The sequence below is a fragment of the Macaca fascicularis genome, chromosome 5, assembly GCF_037993035.2.
Source record: "Macaca fascicularis isolate 582-1 chromosome 5, T2T-MFA8v1.1".
Classification (NCBI taxonomy): domain Eukaryota; kingdom Metazoa; phylum Chordata; class Mammalia; order Primates; family Cercopithecidae; genus Macaca; species Macaca fascicularis.
In genome coordinates this window covers 100,153,833-100,173,402 of record NC_088379.1, presented here as the reverse complement: position 1 = coordinate 100,173,402, position 19,570 = coordinate 100,153,833, and the positions used below count along the sequence as shown (strand labels likewise).

The 19,570-nt window shown below is 34.7% G+C and overlaps 1 protein-coding gene across 23 annotated transcripts in view; it reads right to left on the bottom strand.

The window, feature by feature from the left end:
* LOC102132539 (PDZ and LIM domain protein 5) overlaps positions 1 to 19,570 on the bottom strand; it is a 216,903-nt gene that overhangs the window by 102,782 nt on the left and 94,551 nt on the right. The gene's annotated exons all lie outside the window — the stretch shown is intronic.

Below are 19,570 nucleotides of genomic sequence, written 5' to 3'. Positions count from 1 at the left end.
AGTTAAAAGCATCTTAGCTAACAGGCCTTCTCAAAGTCTTTAAATGCCTAAAGAAGAAAATACTGTGGATTGTTGCCCATGCTCATTTGAAGGAGAACTCATTATTTAGGAAACATTTCTCCAGACTAGAGTTAGGAGGAGAAGAAAAACCCTCCGGGAAATGTCATTTTAAAAAAATATTTAAAGAAAGAGTAAATCTTTGTAAAGTCTGAAATGTTTATTAAGTCTCCTACAAGTGGCTAAAATTAAGGGAAAGAAATATTATAATCTTTAAAATTCTCAAACCCTTTTCTTATATGAATTATCTTTCTTATCAAACTAGTACTTTCTTGAACTTTATGTTTAAAAGACCAAGAGCATAATTTAATCAATGCTTAAGGAGGAAAATCCTATTTCCTTCACCGAAGTGAAATATATCTATTTCTAATATTCCTTGGGGAGAAAATCCTAATATGTGAATAAGGAAACTTATTTCTCAAAATTAGAATTGTTGTAATTGTCTTCCTTTTCTTTTCAAATATTGAGCATCTTTTACTTTAACAATGTCATAGATTACATAAAAACAAAAATTTTTAAAGGATGTTTAAAAAATTGAGGTATAACTATGAAAAAAATTCTTCCTACATTTTTCTCTTCAAATCCTGGCAAATATACAATGGGATGACAGACCCCCTTTGAACTACAGTGTTCATCACAAGTCACTTTTGTGTAGTGTGAGCTTCAAACCAGCAGAGAGAGATCTTGTCAATGGCTTTGTGCTACGGGCTCAACAATTTGCTTACTGTTCACTCTCCTGGTGTGAAGACACTGTTCAGGAGTAAGCCATGATGGTGAGATACGAGCGCCTTAAGCCCAGTAGTATCCTCAGTTCATGAAATTCAAAGAACAAAGCCATCAATGTGGCTAGAACAATCTATCTGAAGTTGATTGACTTCTGTAAAAGTAGTATCCAAAATAAAAATCCCTGATACATTATAACCAGTTTCAGAAACTCTACCTGAACAGTTGAAGGGAGTTTTAAGTGATAACTGACTATATTAAAAACTAAAATTGTGATGTACCAGTTAGAATAACACATAGGAAAAATTATGCCATGAATAAACTGCAGTCTTATCAAGAATTAGATGCAAATGAATCAAGCTAAACTGCATCTTTTGAATACCCAATGCAGTGTTATACTTAAGTTATGTTTTTAACTAATTAATGTAGTTTCCTAAAACTGCTTTATAAAATAACGTTTTTTAGTTAATAAGGTTCTGAATGTTCACATTAGTGTTTAAGAATGAGGAACTAGACAACAGAACTAGAATGATAAAGATTATGCACATTACTCATTATGTCTTGGTGACTCCCTCAAGCATCTAATATACTTAACTCATAAACAATCATACAGAAGAAAAGGAGGGTGTTTGGTTCATCTGCTATGAGATGAGCTCTTATCTAAGTTTCCCACAGCATGGCCATCTTTGGATCCACTGACCTTGGGACCCATAAACACTAGGGTACATCATTAATCACTTTAATTGCAAAGTTGTCAATCTGTAATAACAAAGCAACTCTAGAAGGAAAAAAGTGAGCACTCGAGTGCAGAAGGATGTCTTTCTAAACAGTTTCCTCACACTTTCTTGCATACTCAGCTAGTCTACTGTCCCAAATACTCAAACCTTAAACATTTAATCACTATGGCAATGTATTAGTAGGTTTTTCTAAACGGTTTGAGATTAGTAAAGATTCTATTTCCTATAAACAAAAGTACAAAATAGTTAAATATCAGCATAACACTCTGTGGCTTATAAAGACTGTGCTCTTCACATACACACGCACTCACACATACTCTCACTCCTTTGCTCTATCTTTGCATCTTCTCTATCTTACTATAGGAACTAATATGTACATTTTTTTTTTCCTACAGAGAGATAGAAATAACCCATAGCTGGTCAGGCTTTTTGAAGAATCAAAGAAAGAAGGAAAAAAGACAAAGCAGCAGAATTGCTTTAGCCCACGTGAGTACCAGTGGCCCTCTGTGCCTGTGCTTGATTTTAAATTGAGTGTGGCTCCAATACATATCCAGAACAGGCAGTTACCATTTCATAATTATAATACTTCTCTAAGTATACCTAATTATAATATACCTAATTATAATAATTCTCTAAGAATTATAATTATAATAATTCTGTAAGTAGGGTGAGTGCTTTTCTTGTAATAATCCTTTTCAGGTGGCCATGCAAGTTTATTAGGGTTTGAGAAGAAATTTTCATCAACCAGATATAAGTCAAGCCAGAGAACCAAAGAGAGAAATAAGAGGGTATTAGGGCAGAGTATGAGTGATATCACCCCAATTTGTTATTTTAAAGTTCAAATGATTAATACTTAAATACCTGTAAATCACTAAGAAAGCAAGCATTTTGTCAAGCAGCAAGCAATTCAAGCAAATTTAAATTTAAGTAGTGTAAGTGGAAACAAAGACTAACAGCTGTCTTAGATTTACTCTATGTGCCAGGCACTCAACCACATACCCATATACTATATTTTTCATTTATGATAATCTCATGACTTAGGCATCATTTTCTCATTTTACAGATAAGAAACTCAAACGCAAAGGGGTAAAATTGACAGGCATGCTGGCTCGTGCCTGTAATCAATCCACCACTTTGGGAGGCTGAGGTGGGTAGATCACCTGAGGTCAGGAGTTTGAGACCAGCCTGGCCTACATGGTGAAATCTCATCTCTACTAAACATACAAAAATTAGCTGGACGTGGTGGTGTGTGCCTGTAGTCTCAGCTACTTAGGAGGCTGAGGCAGGAGAACTGCTTGAACCTGGAAGGCAGAGGTTGCAGTGAGCTGAGATCGTGCCACTGCACTCTAACAAGACTCCATCTCAAAAAACAAATAAATGAAAAAACGAACAAATGAAGGGGTAAAATGACTTTATCAAGTCACCCATCCAGTTTGGAGTGGGAGACTAGTTAACATCCCAAATGTTCTCCAAAGACTTTGCTCTTCAGCACAAATTGTTTGAATTTCTAAAATCAGTGTCAACCCAAGCAAAATGGCTTTCCAGTATCACCCTCTCTTCTAACCCCTCACCATGGAGGGGGCCATTTTGTGGGAAAGGCACTTATTCCATATGGGTACAGGTCATCTCTAAAGGTAACCACAATCCAAAATTATACAGAATCGTGTCATAGAAGAAAAAGAATCAACAAAGATGTCATTTCACTCAATGTGCCAAAAAAGAAGAAGTCCAAAACAAAATTCACTGTGGGCACACCCCAAATTGACTTCGTGAACTGGTGATATTCCATGTAAATTCATTTGGTCAAAGCCTCAATCTTCTAAAGTATTCCAACAAAAACACGACAATTTGTTATCTCCGTAGGTATATTTATTTTAAAATATTAGTATATGACATATTTTTAAGAATAAGTGTTTTATATATCCCATAATTTATTTCCATACATCTTTCTTAAAGCTGTTTTCAAATTATGTGCAAAATTTCACAATATTTTACTTGATTTCAGAGGGAGAAAATTTATTGTTGTAATTCTACATTTATTTCCATAGTAACAGTTTTATGAGGGAAAAAAAAATTTCATTTGCCCATTGTGCCTCATTTCCACACTCAAAAATAACTTCAGAATCTTTTAAAGAAAAAAACCCATTTTTCTAAAGAGTATTTATAAAATTTTTACATCAAAAGAATGAAGAGACTGCATAATTTTAGATGTATTCAAGAATAAAAGAAATTTCAAATTTAAGAGTAATTCATTATTACTATGGAAAAAATTTCATTACAGTGAAAATAGCATTTCAATAAACAGTTTTCTACAAACAATCTATTTTATATGTCCCACTGTTAAGAAATGGCAAATTTTATTATACAGGGCCAGAGAGTAAATATTTTAGTCTTTGTGTGTCAAATGATCTCAACTATTCAGCTCTGTCACTGTAGAGAGACACAGACAAAACCTAAATAAGTGACCATGGTTGTGTTCCAACAAAACTTCAGTAAAAACAAGTGGTGGGCAGGATTTGGCCTGTAAGCCATCATTTGACAGCCTCTAGTTTCGATTATAACAAACTTTCTAGTAAGTAATTCTACATGATCATGGCTCTTTTGGTCTCTAAACCTCGTAATCATTCTGCACAATGCAAAGCCCTAATTATAATATGTTCAGATACTGATATAAGAAATGAAAGTGAAATGTATTATTCCTTCTGTGGTTGCAGGACACTACCTTTAAATTCTTCTTATCTCCTCTACCTAAAATGTTTACACTGTTTATAACTCTTTAGATGATCCATCTGAACTTCCATATCACCCATTCAAATGAAATTCATACCACACAGCACTGATATTGAAGTTTGGTGAAGGGTCAGATTTAATATTATTGGACTAGAATAATATTTTAAGCACTATTTGTAACTCTGCTAGTCAGCACTGCAGTTCATTTGCTAATAAATGATAAAGAGCGCTAAAGACGTCTTTTATCCCTGCTTCTACGTACTATAAATGGAGCTACTAGTAATTATTTTTTTTAAAATCCTAAAAGAACAAGTGAAAAGGATGCACCCTGCATTTTTACGCAAGGGAAGAGACTGACAAGTATAATTCCCTTCTCTCCCATTCTTTTCTACCAAAACTCTCTATTTTTTAACAGTCATGAATTATAGTACCTTTAGGAATGAAAAAAAAAAAAAAAAAAAAAAGAAGCAGGAAACTGTACTAGAATTGCACTCTCTGAAAACTTACTAAGGTCCAATGGTAGGTAATTACTTCCACTTGATAGATTTTCTCTTCCAACTTCAATCAAGTAGATAAAAAATACATTTTTACCAACATAGTACTTCATTACTAATATAAAAATAATAAAACTTGCAAAGCAAATTATCTGCCTCTGAAAAACTAAAAGTCTACATTTTATTGGCCTTTTCGTAACACTACTAAAATGCCCTTAAAACATATAGTTAAGATTCCTATTAGGAGACTAAGTATCAATAACAGAACCATATTCAAAATTCTATTTCACAGGCTTTAAACAATGTATATAAAATTAACTGCTTCAGGAAAACCTTGATAAAGGTCAGATGTTGAATGACGGTCATATACAGGATAAGAGTAGTATAAGTCAGCACAGTTCATAACCTCAAGTTTGACTACTTATTTTTTTCTTCCTTTCCAGAAAAGCTTAGAGCCCTAAAGAGACACAGAGTTCCTGCCTTTTATATTCAGGCCTTCTCTTATGAAACTCTTTGTTGATACAGGAATTCTTTGAGGAACAGAACAAATAGCTGAATAAAGGTTGCATTAGGCACCACATAGTTTATTTGTTGACACGAGTTTATTTGTTACCTCCCTTGCAGAACCTTTTTGAGGATGGAATGAGGTAATTTATGTAACATATCTAGTAGAGTGCTTGACACAAAGTAAGCAGTGATAGATGGCACCTTCCCTGTAAGCAGATGACCTGACTCTGGAGTTCTGGAAATTATTCTGTGGCTGATTATATACTGTTAGAATCAAATTACTAACTGGATCAATTTCAAGGAAAACAATAACAACAAAAAAACCTAGAGATAAGCAAGAAAATATCACTTAAAGAGTACCTACCAAATGTCAATAATTTCACTTGACCCATTATATAAGTTATCTCATTTATTTTTCCTGACAAAGTAGTATGTTCTCATTTTAAATATAGGAAACAGAAGCTCAAATACGCTAATTTGACCAAAACTTAGAATATGAAAGTGACAGAAGCCGGATTAGAACCCAAGTCGTCCAGAAGCCTATATGCAGCCCTAACATTCCACCTTCTAGCTGCCTTCCGGAATAACATCAAAGAGAAAGTTATAATATAACTTTGGTAAAGAACTTCAGAGAGTAATGGCTTCAAACAATGAATAACTACTTTCTATTAACAAACAGCTATTCATTTTCAATGACATGTTTACAGAATGTCATTTTCGGTTTAATTCAAGTAAACACAGAAGTTACTCATTGTATATAATATATATATATGTCTTTGTGTCATCAATATATACAGATACATAATATATCTACCTCTCTATAGACTGAACATTTTACAGACTGTACAACATGCATATAAATAAGAGAGTAAGTTCTTCAGAAAATTCCCAATGAAAGCTCAGTAAGTAGATGCAAAAACAAAGAACTGGTTTCAGTCCATTGTTCTTTACTTTTCTGGAAAAGAGGAGTACTTTTTCCCCACAGCAACGGGAAATCTCTAATAATTTCATTTTTCAGCAGGATGGGGTTGGAGGTTCCTTAGTGAGTATCTGCTCTGGTGCTAAATTGGGTGTTCTATTTGATATAGTAACCAGCTTCTGACATTAGTAGTGATGCAGATCACAAGATACCACATCACATAATCTTCTTGTGGGTCTTGAGAAAATAAAGGAAGTGGCATCATGGTCCCCATTACAACTATCGATGGTGACATGCTACCAATAACAGAATAAAATTAGATTTCAGGACCGATGTGTGCCCCATGATACAGGGCGTTGCATACTGAGCATGCAAGATTTACAGAAATAACTACGATGGTTCCTTTCTAATTTTGTTTTGACTACACATTCATATAACTGCGTATATACCTAATCACTGAATAATACATTTTTTATTTTGTTCAGCTCTTTTTGAATCGGCCTGTACTTTTATAAACATATAAACAAACACTCTTATGTTATAGTCAGAATCCAGCTCCTGTCAACCTGTTAATCCTTAAGGATTACTACGGCCTTCTACATTACCAGAAACTATTTAACCAATCAACTTATCATTCCTGACTGATAATTATTTTACTCAGCATCGTCACTTTAAGTTCAAGGGCAACACTCGTGCTGTCTCTTTTCCTTAAAATAATTTGTTATTTCATTAATTTATTAATTAATTCCACAAATATTTATTAAACCCATGATACAGAAGGCTCTATTGTAGGAGGTGGGGCAACAGTAATAAAACAGATGGGCTGGGCGCGGTGGCTCATGCCTGTAATTCCAGCACTTTGGGAGGCCGAGGCAGGCGGATCACAAGGCCAGGAGATCAAGACCATCCTGGCTAGCACGGTGAAACCCCGTCTCTACTAAAAATACAAAAAAATTAGCCAGGCATGGCAGCATGCACCTGTAGTCCTAGCTACCTGGGAGGCTGAGGCAGGAGAATCGCTTGAACCTGGGAGGTGGAGGTTGCAGTGAGCCGAGATGGCGTCACTGCACTCCCGCCTGGGCGACAGAGCAAGACTCCGTCTCAAAAAAAAAAAGGGACAAAATTCCTCCTTTGACGGTGCTTATCATCCATTTGAGAGACGCAGACTAACAAGCAAAATATTTCACATGGTAGCAAGTGCCATGGGGCATAATAAAGCAAGACACAGGAAAGGACACACTACTTTATACAAAAGGGTCAGAGAAGGCCTCTCTAATGAGGTGAACTCTGAACAGAAACCTGAAGTATGGAATTCCTGGCAGTCCAAATATCGAGTGCAAAGTCCTGAGGCAGGAATGTACTAGTGGGGCTAGAATGGTTCCAGGAAAAGCTGGGGAAAGCAGTGAGAGATAAAGCTGCAGAGATGGCCGGGGGCCAGAAGACATAAAGTACATGAACCCATTACAAGAACTTGGTCTTTTATTCTGAGAAAGATAGAAAAGTATTTCTAAGGCCGGGTGCGATGGCTCACACCTGTAATCCCAGCACTATGGGAGGCTGAGGTGGGCAGATCACAAGGTCAGGAGATCTAGACCATCCTGGCCAACATGATGAAACCCTGTCTCTACTAAAAATACAAAAATTAGCCGGGTGTGGTGGTGCACACCTGTAGTCCCAGCTACCCAGGAGGCTGAGCAGGAGAATCGCTTGAACCCGGGAGGTGGAGACTGCAGTGAGCCAAGATTGCACCACTGCATTCCAGCCTGGGCGACAAGAGTGAGACTCTGTCGCAAAATAAAAAATAAAAATAAAAAAAAAAGAAAAGAGAAGAAAAAAGAAAGAAAAAAAGAGGAAAGTATTGCTAAATGCAGTACTTCATTTTGGAAGAAGGTTAAATCCAAATCTCAGTGTTAAGCAATAAATTAGCCTATATATATATACACACACACATACATACACACATACATATATATATGATCTGTAAAAGCCTACTTACTAAAAGAAAGGAAGAGAGAAGGAATAAAAACTGCCCCAAATCTTAAATGTATTGTGATGAACAAATAGAAAACAACAAAATATCTAATTTGTCTTCCATCTTTTCAAAGTATGAGACATGCTATTTGATGTTCACCTTTATATGCACCCTGTCCTATGCTAATACCAGAGGCACATCTCTTTTTCTATTCCTGTCCAGGCTAAACATGTTAAATGGCAAACCTTTTTTGTAAAGTGAGTATTTTTAAGTATTTCAATAAAATTTAAGGGGATAAGTATTCCAGCACTCAACACAGCCTTATTAGGAAAACAAAGTCAGTCTGCTATCTTGTGTGTCAAACACATGAAATGAGGATTCTTCATAATCTCAACTTAGCTTTTTCCAGTTACGTAACACTTAAAAAATAATTTTGGGTGAGTTTAGATATTTTTAAAAATCTGGATGTATTCAGAGTCAAGGAATTTAAAAATTAGTGATCAAATGTGGTTATTTTAGCCATAGATAGGCCAAGTCTATCCTTGTTTAATAACTTCAAGATGAGCCTTTAATTTCACCTTCATTAAAAAGTAGAATCTTGTCCAACATCCTTATCACTAAATCTCATATTATTAAATTAAGTCAAGGCATTCAAAGTGATAATAATATCTACATCTAAAAACAGGAATTTAAAAGTCAGCTAAATTTTCAAATATTTATTTTTACTACTTCTTATATTATTTGTGATTTATCTCACATTTATACCACCACAGAACTGAAACTCACTCAACTGTTTATTAATATTCTTTATTTTTGTTTATAGAAAACTGAATTTTGTTTATAATAGAAGACTTTTTTATATTACTGTTGATAATTTAATGGATTTTGTTGAAAATTTAAGCTAAATTAGAATTCCAAAGCTTTTCAATATTAACAAAGTATTAGTACCTTTTTCTCTAACAAGGGAACCACAGAAAACATAAATTATATTCTTCTTCTTCTAATACCTTTTCTATGTTATAGTTAAAAAAATCTGAAACCACAGCCAATTAGCAACACATTATGTCTAATTTACCAAAAGGTAAGCTTCTTAAATTCCCAAGAGAATTAATGCACCCTCTCTCCACCACTCTTTGAGTCTAATAGATTAGGAAATGACCTAAAATGCTGCTAAACACACACAAGTCACAACGTATGTTACTACTCATCATGGAAGCTCAACACCCAAACTGGACTATACTTATTCAATGGGACAAATCCACTAAGCAAAAAGCTTGAAAACTGTGGCAATGTGAAATTGCTACAAAAGTTCCTAAATGCTTATTCTCAATTTCAGTGCTTATCTCCCTGCAGACCAGGAACAAACAGTTCAGACTGGTAGCTGTCCAGGACCCACAGATTAAACAGCACTGACCTAGAAAACTGTTTTCACACTTTTATCACAGCAAGTATCAGAAATACATTTTGTATCATTTATCTACCTAATACAAGTATGAAGCAATAACATACATATTTTCCTGTGGAACCCGTTAAAGTATATTATTTTTATTTACAAAACAAAACAAACTAGCTGGGGGGAGAGGATGCTGATCTTGACCCAAAAAAACCCTGAATATGTAAGCCTCAGTTTAATAAACACCAACCTTGACTCAAAGGTGGAGATCTCAGAAAGGTCTGGAGGCCTCAAAGGTCACATAATAAACATGATGACTGGCTAATAGAGGTCACAAATGAATTGCAGTGAAAAAGCCCATTCATAAAATACTATTAAACTATTTTTAAACTATTCTAACTTTTAAAAAATTCTGCATGCAATAATATCCTCAAAGACATAAAATAAGCAGATCTACCAACAACACAATAATTAACACAGAGCTCTGGCTAGGACATGTCTGTAAAGCTCATCGTCACCAAATTTGCTTTTGACATAATCAAAATTACTGAGAAGAATAGAAATGCTGACCATAGATTACTGTATGTGTTGTGCCAACAATAACATCCTGTAGCAAGTGCTTATAAAACTGAACTAGACAAGAGAGATTTCCCCTATTTGGCCATGAGTAAAAATGTGAAGACACTGATGCCTATCTCTTAAGATAAATAATCTGAAAAGTATTAGATTCCTTGGTAGGAGAAAAACATACCCTCTAATCCGAGTCTTCCTTACTTTGGCTCTAAGGATCCCCTAAAAGACTGCCAGAGAATGGGAATAGCAGATTCCTGTCATATTAATTTCCTCTTTTATTAGAGTCACGGAAAGATCTGAGACGTTGCAAAGGATAATAACCAGTGCATAGAAAAAAACACATGTTCTATGCTGTGATCTTTAAAAAAATTATGATAAACGAAAAAGCACGTATATAACTCTAGCATCAAAGTTACTGACTCCTTTCAAGATAATGATCCGTTTCTCCCAGAATTATTTTGTAACTCTTTTGGCTGCTTTTCTAAAATGTTCTTGCTGAATACCAATGGTGAGTTTTTAATTCAAAAAACTTTCCCTTAATTAGCATCGTCTAACTGGAATAAGCTGTATCACTGTATCAGGGGTTCTTGAGGAGGGGGAAGGATGAATTGGCCCACAAGATCTCTTCAAGCCCAAGGGAACTTGAATAATAGCACTACCACACAGCCTGTATCATGCAGTGTTCTTCCTCATTCTGAAAATCTGTCTATATTAGTTAATTATTTTATTTTTCTCAGGAGCATATTATTTGTAACAAGGTGGAAGGAACTCAGCACAGACTGGCAAATAAACCTGACACTAATACTGACTTCAAAGACAAGCAAATCATAGGTACATTTTTAAAAAATCATCTAAGTCAGCCAGGCGCGGTGGCTCATGCCTGTAAACCCAGCACTTTGGGAGGCCGAGGCGGGCAGATCACGAGTTCAGGAGATCAAGACCATCCTGGCTAACACGATGTAAACCCCGTCTCTACTAAAAATACAAAAAATTAGCCGGGCGTGGTGGTAGGCGACTGTAGTCCCAGCTACTCAGGAGGCTGAGGCAGGAGAATGGTATGAACCCAGGAGGCAGAGCTTGCAGTGAGCACTCCAGCCAGGGCAACACCAAGACTCAAAACAAAACAAAACAAAACAAAACAAACACCTAAGTCTTAGCCAGGTTAATTTGATAAGAAGTATAACACAGCCTCAAAAATGTCTAGTATTCCAGAGCTAAAAGCAGACTGCCCAGATTCTAACCCTAGCTCCTCCATTTACTAGTTGTTCAACCTGGGGCAAGTTACTTAACCTCTCTCAGTTTCCTTGTCTGTAAGATGGGAACAGTAATAACAAGGTATTTATAAGAATAATAATAAGGTACTTAGGACACTAAACCCAATACTGTTTTGTGAAAGCCACCTCACCAGACTTATTTCAAAAAATGTCAGTTCTTGGCTGCCATAATAATGGGAGAGTATGGGAATAATGAGAAATGAAATAACTCAGGTCCAAATTATCCATAATATATAAAATCACCCCTAAGTTCCTAGAGTGAAACTAAAGTCCACCTGTCTTCTAAACAGTTTTCCCAATTAGCAACAACCAGGGTTTGGTGGCAGCTACATTAGTTTCTGTAAAGTTCAATCAAAGAGAAAGCAGTTATATGCTGAGTCACCAAGGTGAACTAAATGACTCCTTTTCTGAATTCCTCCCAGGCCCTTCACTGAATCCTAGGTACAAGGACAACACCTAGGATCACCATAACCTAGAATTACATGCATTTGTCCCCAAAGGCAATGTTTGGGGGACAATGTAGGCCTTGGATGCTTCTGAGCCATCACAATGATTGGCAATGGAGTCCACGTAGATAAGAAACAGTCACAGTCTGGCCAGAGAAGAAGCTTTGCTCCTAGTCCCCACAAAAAAATCCAACATATTAAAATTTTCTCTACAAGTGCTTCCAACTATTAAGCTCTATGAATAAAAAAAGTTATGATGACACAAATAGCCAGTGCCAAAAACACATATATTACTGTGTATCCAACATGTTTCTTCCTTTTTCATTTGCATCAATGGTTATAACCCAAAGGCCCAGTCATAATGGCAATAAAATACAATAATTACAGAACAGAGTAGCAGCTGCATTCATGGACCACACCCAAGGCTGTGGGTGAGCTGCATACCACAATTAATGTTGAGATCCATATTTGAGGAAAATTGGACTTGCATTATAATCTTTGTTCCTGTTTCGACATGCACAACATCTAAGAGTTTGGCTTTCAACCACGGCCTTGTTTTCAGCCGTCTGTCACATAAAATTTCAATTTAGCATCTCACTGATCTGTTTTCTAGGGAAACTACCCCAAAGCAAACACTGGCATATGCTGATGCTTCAGTGTTCCAATGAAAACAAGATGTAGCATGATTCGCTGCTCTTCTTGTTGAATCTGTGCCTTATGTGAGTTCTAAAGAGATCAGCAGTTAAATGTGCTAGAATATTGATGTGTATGGGTAGAAGACAGAGTTATAGAAGAAATGTTTGACAGTAAAGCAGTCTTGTAAAAATAGCACTAGATAGAAGGTCGGGTTCAGATAATTACAACTTTCCATCTCAGAGCCACCAAAAACATCTGTTATAACCTAGATACTTGCTGTAGCCTATGTTCAATAAAATTGGATACTAAGAAAACTAGACTAGTTTCTGAAATTTCACAAAATTCTCAGAAAAGGCTTGAGAAATCAAAGGATCATAATAAAATCTTTTTTATTTTTTTCAGGTTTCATGATAGAAAACAGTAAGTTGGTCGATGTGAAACTAATCACAATTTCTTACTAGGCTAATCAAAATCCTTATCCTATATTTTCTTTAGTTTACCAAAAATAATGAGCATAAAAACTTAGTCAACTTAAATTTATCATTCCTATAGCTGAAATGCTTTAGACAAAAAAAATTATCATAACTACTTTCAGAGGTGACCCAACACATGGTTTCATTAAAAACATTTAAGATCAACATCTACTTAACATAACTTAGTTCTGATTAAATTTTTTACTAACCACCCCTCCCCAACACACACACAAAAAAGACCATGACAGTTCATTTTACAGAACAGTGGAATAAGGAACTGATTTATTAATTCACCTAGAATAAAAAATAAAGCAACAAGAAAAACCAGAAAGCCCACATTTTTATCCCCCAACAATGTTAGTATTATAATTCTTAGTCATATTTGACTATAATTCAAGGTTCAGTATATAACACAAATAAAAGCAAAGCTTCTCTGGTTAAAATACAAGTATAGGCAGAAAACTCAGAATGTACTCTACTAGGCTGCTGTACCACCACCTTAGGATACCTCAAGACAGACTCTGATATAGTTGAACACTCATATATAGACAGGAAAACAGAAATTCAGCAAGAATAGGTTGACTACTATTTTATTGCCCATTCTACCACACTTAAATGCTAGCCTTTTTTTTCTATGCCTAGGTCTGCTCATTTGAGAGATGGCTATAATGATTTCCATGCATCTACTTCACCATTACAAAGAGACAGCATAATATCAAGAAAATAAAGAACAGCATGAATTTTACTTAGAGCCAAGCAAGACTTAGGTCTCAACAATAAACTTGCCCAAGTTAGTTAACTTCTTTAAATTAGTTTCCTCATCTATAAAGAGGTTAATACCACCTACCTCACAGGGTTATCCCAAAGATTAAATGAAGAAATCTATGAAAATTATCTTACCCTATACCTATACCTTGTAGTTAATAAAATAACATAGAATTGGTACAGGATATCCTTTACAATATGAATCTTTTCAATGTTACAATCATTATATGGTACTTTCATGGGGAAATTCATTATTAACAATTTATCTCACTATTCTGGCACTTCAGTAGTGGCTGAAATAAAAGATTTAAATGAAAAAGGTTATAAACTAAAGTTAAAAGCACAAGGATTCTTCACACTAATATTCAATTCTATCAGACCACAATTCTATAATGAAATAACAATTGACAAATTTACATACATCGCAGAGTAAGTTTTTCTCCATTTATATACAGATGCTTCTAGGCTAACGATGGGGTTATGTCCCAATAAACCCATTTTTACTTGGAAATATCATAAGTAAAAAATGCATTTAGGCTGGTGTGGTGGCTCATGCCTGTAATTCCAGCACTTTCAGAAGCCAAAGCAGGCGCATCACCTAAGGTCAGGAGTTCAAGACCAGCCTGGCCAACATGGCGAAACCCCATCTCTACTAAAAATACAAAAATTAGCCAGGCATAGTGGCGCGTGCCTGTAATCCCAGCTACTCAAGAGGCTGAGGCGGGAGAATCACTTGAACCTGAGAGACGGAGGTTGCAGTGAGCAGAGATCTCTGCCACCGCACTCCAGCTGGGGCAACAGAGCAAGACTCCATCTCAAAAAAAAAAAAAAAAGAAAAAGAAAAAGAAAAATGCATTTAACACACCTAACTTACAAAACATCAAAGCTTAGCTTAGCCTACCTGAAATGTGCTCACATTAGCCTACAGTTAGGTAAAATCATCTAACAAAAAGCCTATTTTATAATAAAGTATTGAATACCTCATGTTATTTAATGAACACTGTACTGAAAGTGAAAAACAAAATGGTTTCACATCATCGTAAAGTCAAAAATTCATAAGTCAACCTTTGTAAATTGAGGACCATTTGGTAGACATAGATACAGGTATATATAGATACAGAATGTATCTATACACACACATTGCATATACCAAAGGTATTTTATTATATTTTAAAGTAAACTTTAAAAACAATTGATAAAACCTCTTCACAAATTTGATAATGCTACTCCTTCCTTAAAACTGTTCATGTTCTTATATGCATTTGTCAAAATTAGAATTATGTGATTGTATACTGAATAGCTCCTTTATTAGCTAGTGTGGCAGTTGCGTGGCAGCAGGTACCATTTCTCTCTTGTTCACACCTATCTTCCTGAAGCATGTTTTGAAAGAATGTATAATCTGTGCCTTTATATATACATATGTATGAATGTATGTATGTATGAGTGTATATACATATATAAATGAGTATATATGAAGAAAAAAACGGCTAGATGGATATCTACCAAAATATGCTTATTTTCTCTAAAGGGCAGATGAATTTCTTTTTTTCTGTATCTTCCAAATGTTTTTCAATATATGTGTAACTGTTTCGCAAACAGAAAATAGCTATTAAATATTTTCTTAAAGAGAAATGTTATTAAAAGGTAACAAGGAATAAGGAAAACAACAGCATTAGCTTGAAAAGTTACTTAAACTCAAATGATTTCATTGTCTCTGGATTGAAGATGGCCTCAAAAGGGATTACTCCATGTACTCAGGAAAAGCACAATGTAAAGAAAACCAATTAACTAGTTTTAAATAATAAAATTAAAATTATATGAAGACAACAAAAGATTATAAAGTCCAACAACAAAAGACAAGATGAATAGCTCGTTCTTGGCAAAGACTTTTATGATAGTCATTTTTCAAAGACAAATTATCTGTGGAGATAACACTGGAACAATGTAAATAAATATACTGACAATGTGAAAGAAGAGATTTTTAAAAAATGTATTTTCAGAAAATATTTTCACATTTCCCACAAGCTTACCGAATTTATTCATCCTCCAATGACATGGCCATATAATACTCTCTGTGGAAAGCTGAATTTCTTGATAAGAAATGGATTTCAAACATGCAGGTGGTAAACATAACACATGGAGAGCTCTGTAATCTGGCAAGGAGGGATGGGCTGCAGGACCATCCACACGACACACTAAGGTAATCCAAATAGTGAGTGGGGCAGTGGTTCACACACTTCTTTAGGGCCCACAATAACCACAAGTGCTCTTTATGGACCCTGTGGATTCTCTATTGAATTCTGATATACTGGATTCTCCCATAATTTGGCTCAGCACTGAATATTTACACTGCCATAAGAATAAAAAAGTTGACTATGGATTTTTAAAATTTATTGTTAAATAATGATGATACTGAGAAGATAGCAAGAGAAGTAGAATTATAAGGTAAAATCTTCACGTATCACAAAAGGAAGTCAGAGGCTAATAACCAAAACTGATCATTTGGCCAGGTGCAGTGGCTCACGCCTGTAATCCCAGCACTTTGGGAGGCCGAAGCAGGCAGATCACTTGAGGTCAGATGTTCAAGACCAGCCTGACCAAGATGGCTAAATGCTGTCTCTATTAAAAATGCAAAAATTAGTTGGGCATCGTGGCATACACCTGTAATCTCAGCTACTCAGGAGGCTGTGGCAGGAGAATTGCTTCAACCTGGGAGGCAGAGATCTTACCACTGCACTCCAGCCTGGGCATTAGAGTGAGACTCTGTATCAAAATAATAATAATAATAATAATAATAATAATAATAAAACTGATAACTTAAAAGTTAGCAGATGGTTAGTATTTAGAAATATAAAGGTAAATACTAGGAGAAGTCATTGGTTGCCTCTGCTAAAAGAGACCAGGTAAGGGGAGGAGCAAAAAAGAAATGACTGGGGTTTTTCTTGTATTAGTTGACACTATATTTCTAGCTATTCTTCTCCTGCTTCAGATGCAGTAATCAACCTAGACTACCAAAGTCACTTTTATCTTGCCCTGCCCCTTCTAGAGTTTCTGACCATGTCATAGATGTGCCTGATATTATCCTGACACGCATATTTTTTTCTGCTGCCACCATATAAAACTAGATCACTCTTTTTTAATCAATTTCTACTACTATAATTTTATGAAGCAAAATCTAAGGGGAAAAGATCTTTTCCTTCTCTATGATTCTACTTTCTTATATTTTTTTCTTATGAAAAATTTCATATTCGGGCTTTATATTTATATATTAGTATATATAATTTTACCAAGAGTAGACTTTGCTATAAAGAGATTTTTATATTTATCTGCATTCAATTGGTCAATGAATTCTCTATTGGGATCATATGCATAATCAGAAATTAATTTTAATGCAGCCTCTTACAGGCTCTTAAACATAAAGACAATATTTATAGAGTTGGAATTTAATCTATTGCTTTTTTATTTTAAAAAGACTCTAAATCTCACATATAATCCCTTTCCTAACGCAAGCTTTGAAAACAGCTTTTAAGCAATACTTTCATTTTTCCCTTATTTTTCCAACCACAAGAATGTTGCCCACATTTCTTTAAACAAATCTCTCAGCCACTCAACTTGATAACTTGTAGATATTTTTAAATTATGCTAGAGTATATATTACATTGTCAAAAAACAGTTGTCACTAAATGGAATAGAAGACTTAGGAGATTAAACTTCTCAAGATTCTGAAAATAGTTAACTGTGATGATATATAAAAAATAGCCATCAAAGTCTTTGTTTTACAACTGCAGTAATAAAAATTTGTATATATATCCACAGCTCATCCTAGCTACAAAATCACACTCTTATTAGGCATTAAGTAGCTATTGAGAACAGTGATTAAGTAAGCTTCAAAATCATTAGGCACAGTCCAAAATCTTACCTTAGTTTAAGTAAACTTTACTACATAATATCTTTGCCTAATAATCAGCTCATCATATACAGGAAAAAAGCCAATCAGTCCTTCTGTAGAGAATGAATAATGTATTTCCTAAAGCCAAAAAAAAAAAAAAAAAAAAAAAAAAAAAAAAAAAAAGACATTCTTCCACCTCTCCATATCATCTTTGAGAACAATTTATGCTCAACTGCACAGGAAAACTATTCTTTCTGAGATGACCTCAGTTGTGACCACTTGTTTCCTTTATGCGTCATATACCAGACACAGTAGCTGGTTAGGTAATTATTATTTTGCCTCAATTTAATTTCTCATGTTTATGTATATTTTAGCATTGCCTGTGTGTCAAGAGTTTTTCGTGTACTGAAAGAGATACTACATAGCTGAATAAAAAGTGACTCCTTCTTCCAAAGATCTTAACATTTATTTGGGGAGATGAAATGAATAAGCAATACAGGGCTGTGGTTAAAAACATGGGCTATGAAGTGAAAAAAATTTGACTCTAGAATTAAAAATCTCTGACAATGAAACCCAGTAATCTGTTTCATGCGTTTCAAACTCAATAAAGTCTCAGGGTCTTGATTTGGGAGAATCCAAGAGATACCCTTTGATTTACTGAAAACTTACAAAGTTATTCAGGTCCAGCTTTAGCACAAGTCATTTATGGGGCTCTTTGCAAACAGAGTCAATCTAGTAGTTTCAGACTACTAATTTTTCTGTCCTTAGCCTTTGGCAGCACTATTGGCATTAAACAGGTATACAACAAGCTAAATTTGTTAAATAATGTTAATAAATATAAATAATATCGCTTCACTGAAAATAACTGTGGATTTAACTGAGTTAGAACCAGACTGGCTATAAAACCCTGAGATAGAAATGATCTTTTTTAGCAGAGGCATTACAATGATTATAGCCTCATGTCACCAGTTATATACTGTCCTTAGCTTTATACTTTGATACATAATTGGATATCTTTTCGTCTTGTTCTTCAAACTTTTCTAAACTCTTCTTGGGCCTCTGCCTTTCCTTTTGAATTTTAAATTGGTATATTAAGTTCAAGCTGTTATTCTTTTTTCTTAGCATGTTTCCTATTCTCTTACTTCTTTCTGCATCTATTTACTTTTATTGCCATAAGGACCTCAACCTCAGTTCAGGTGAGTATATTTCAAAGAAAAGTTACATACTATTTTCATGACCTTCTTTCTAGCAATGCTTGTACAAGAAGATGCCAAAATACTATGATCAGTAATTTTCAATATGAAAAATAAAACCACCATTAACTGCAGATATCAGAACTGTTCCCTCCTGCTCCTCAAGTATGGAGAATTACAGTTGACCACCACAAAATTCCAAAATTGGAGTTTCAGAATTCCAAACTTTTAGAGTTCCAAAATGAGTTATTTATAGACTTGCAAGTCATCAAAGCTTAAGTCAATCTGTGGTGTGTCTAATGGGTACTTTGAATTGTATCAACTAAGCTAAAATGCTACTAGAGATAATACACCAAAGTTATTCTGAGAAGTGATGATAAGCTCTAGCCAAAGCCACACTGTTTGCTTGCATCATTCAGTGTGTGACAACAGATAGAGCTTAAAATAATTTTACAAGGACAATGGCATTTGCTAAATGCTTGAGACTAAGTCTTTGAAATTTCTCATTTTCTGTTAATTCACTTACTCTGTACACATTGGGAAGTAATTGAAAGATTTCTACTAAATAGATAATACATAAATCTTTCAGAAATGTCCTAACCTTGAATCTAAAAAGTGAGAATAAAACATATTTTATATAGAAAATCCATATGCAATCATAGCTTAGGAGAAGAATATTTAAGACAAGGGAGATGTCTTAAAGCAAACCTTATAAAGTGAGCAAACAACAAAAATGTATTCAGATGACAATTCTACTGAATTATTATGTAATTATATAAAATTACATTA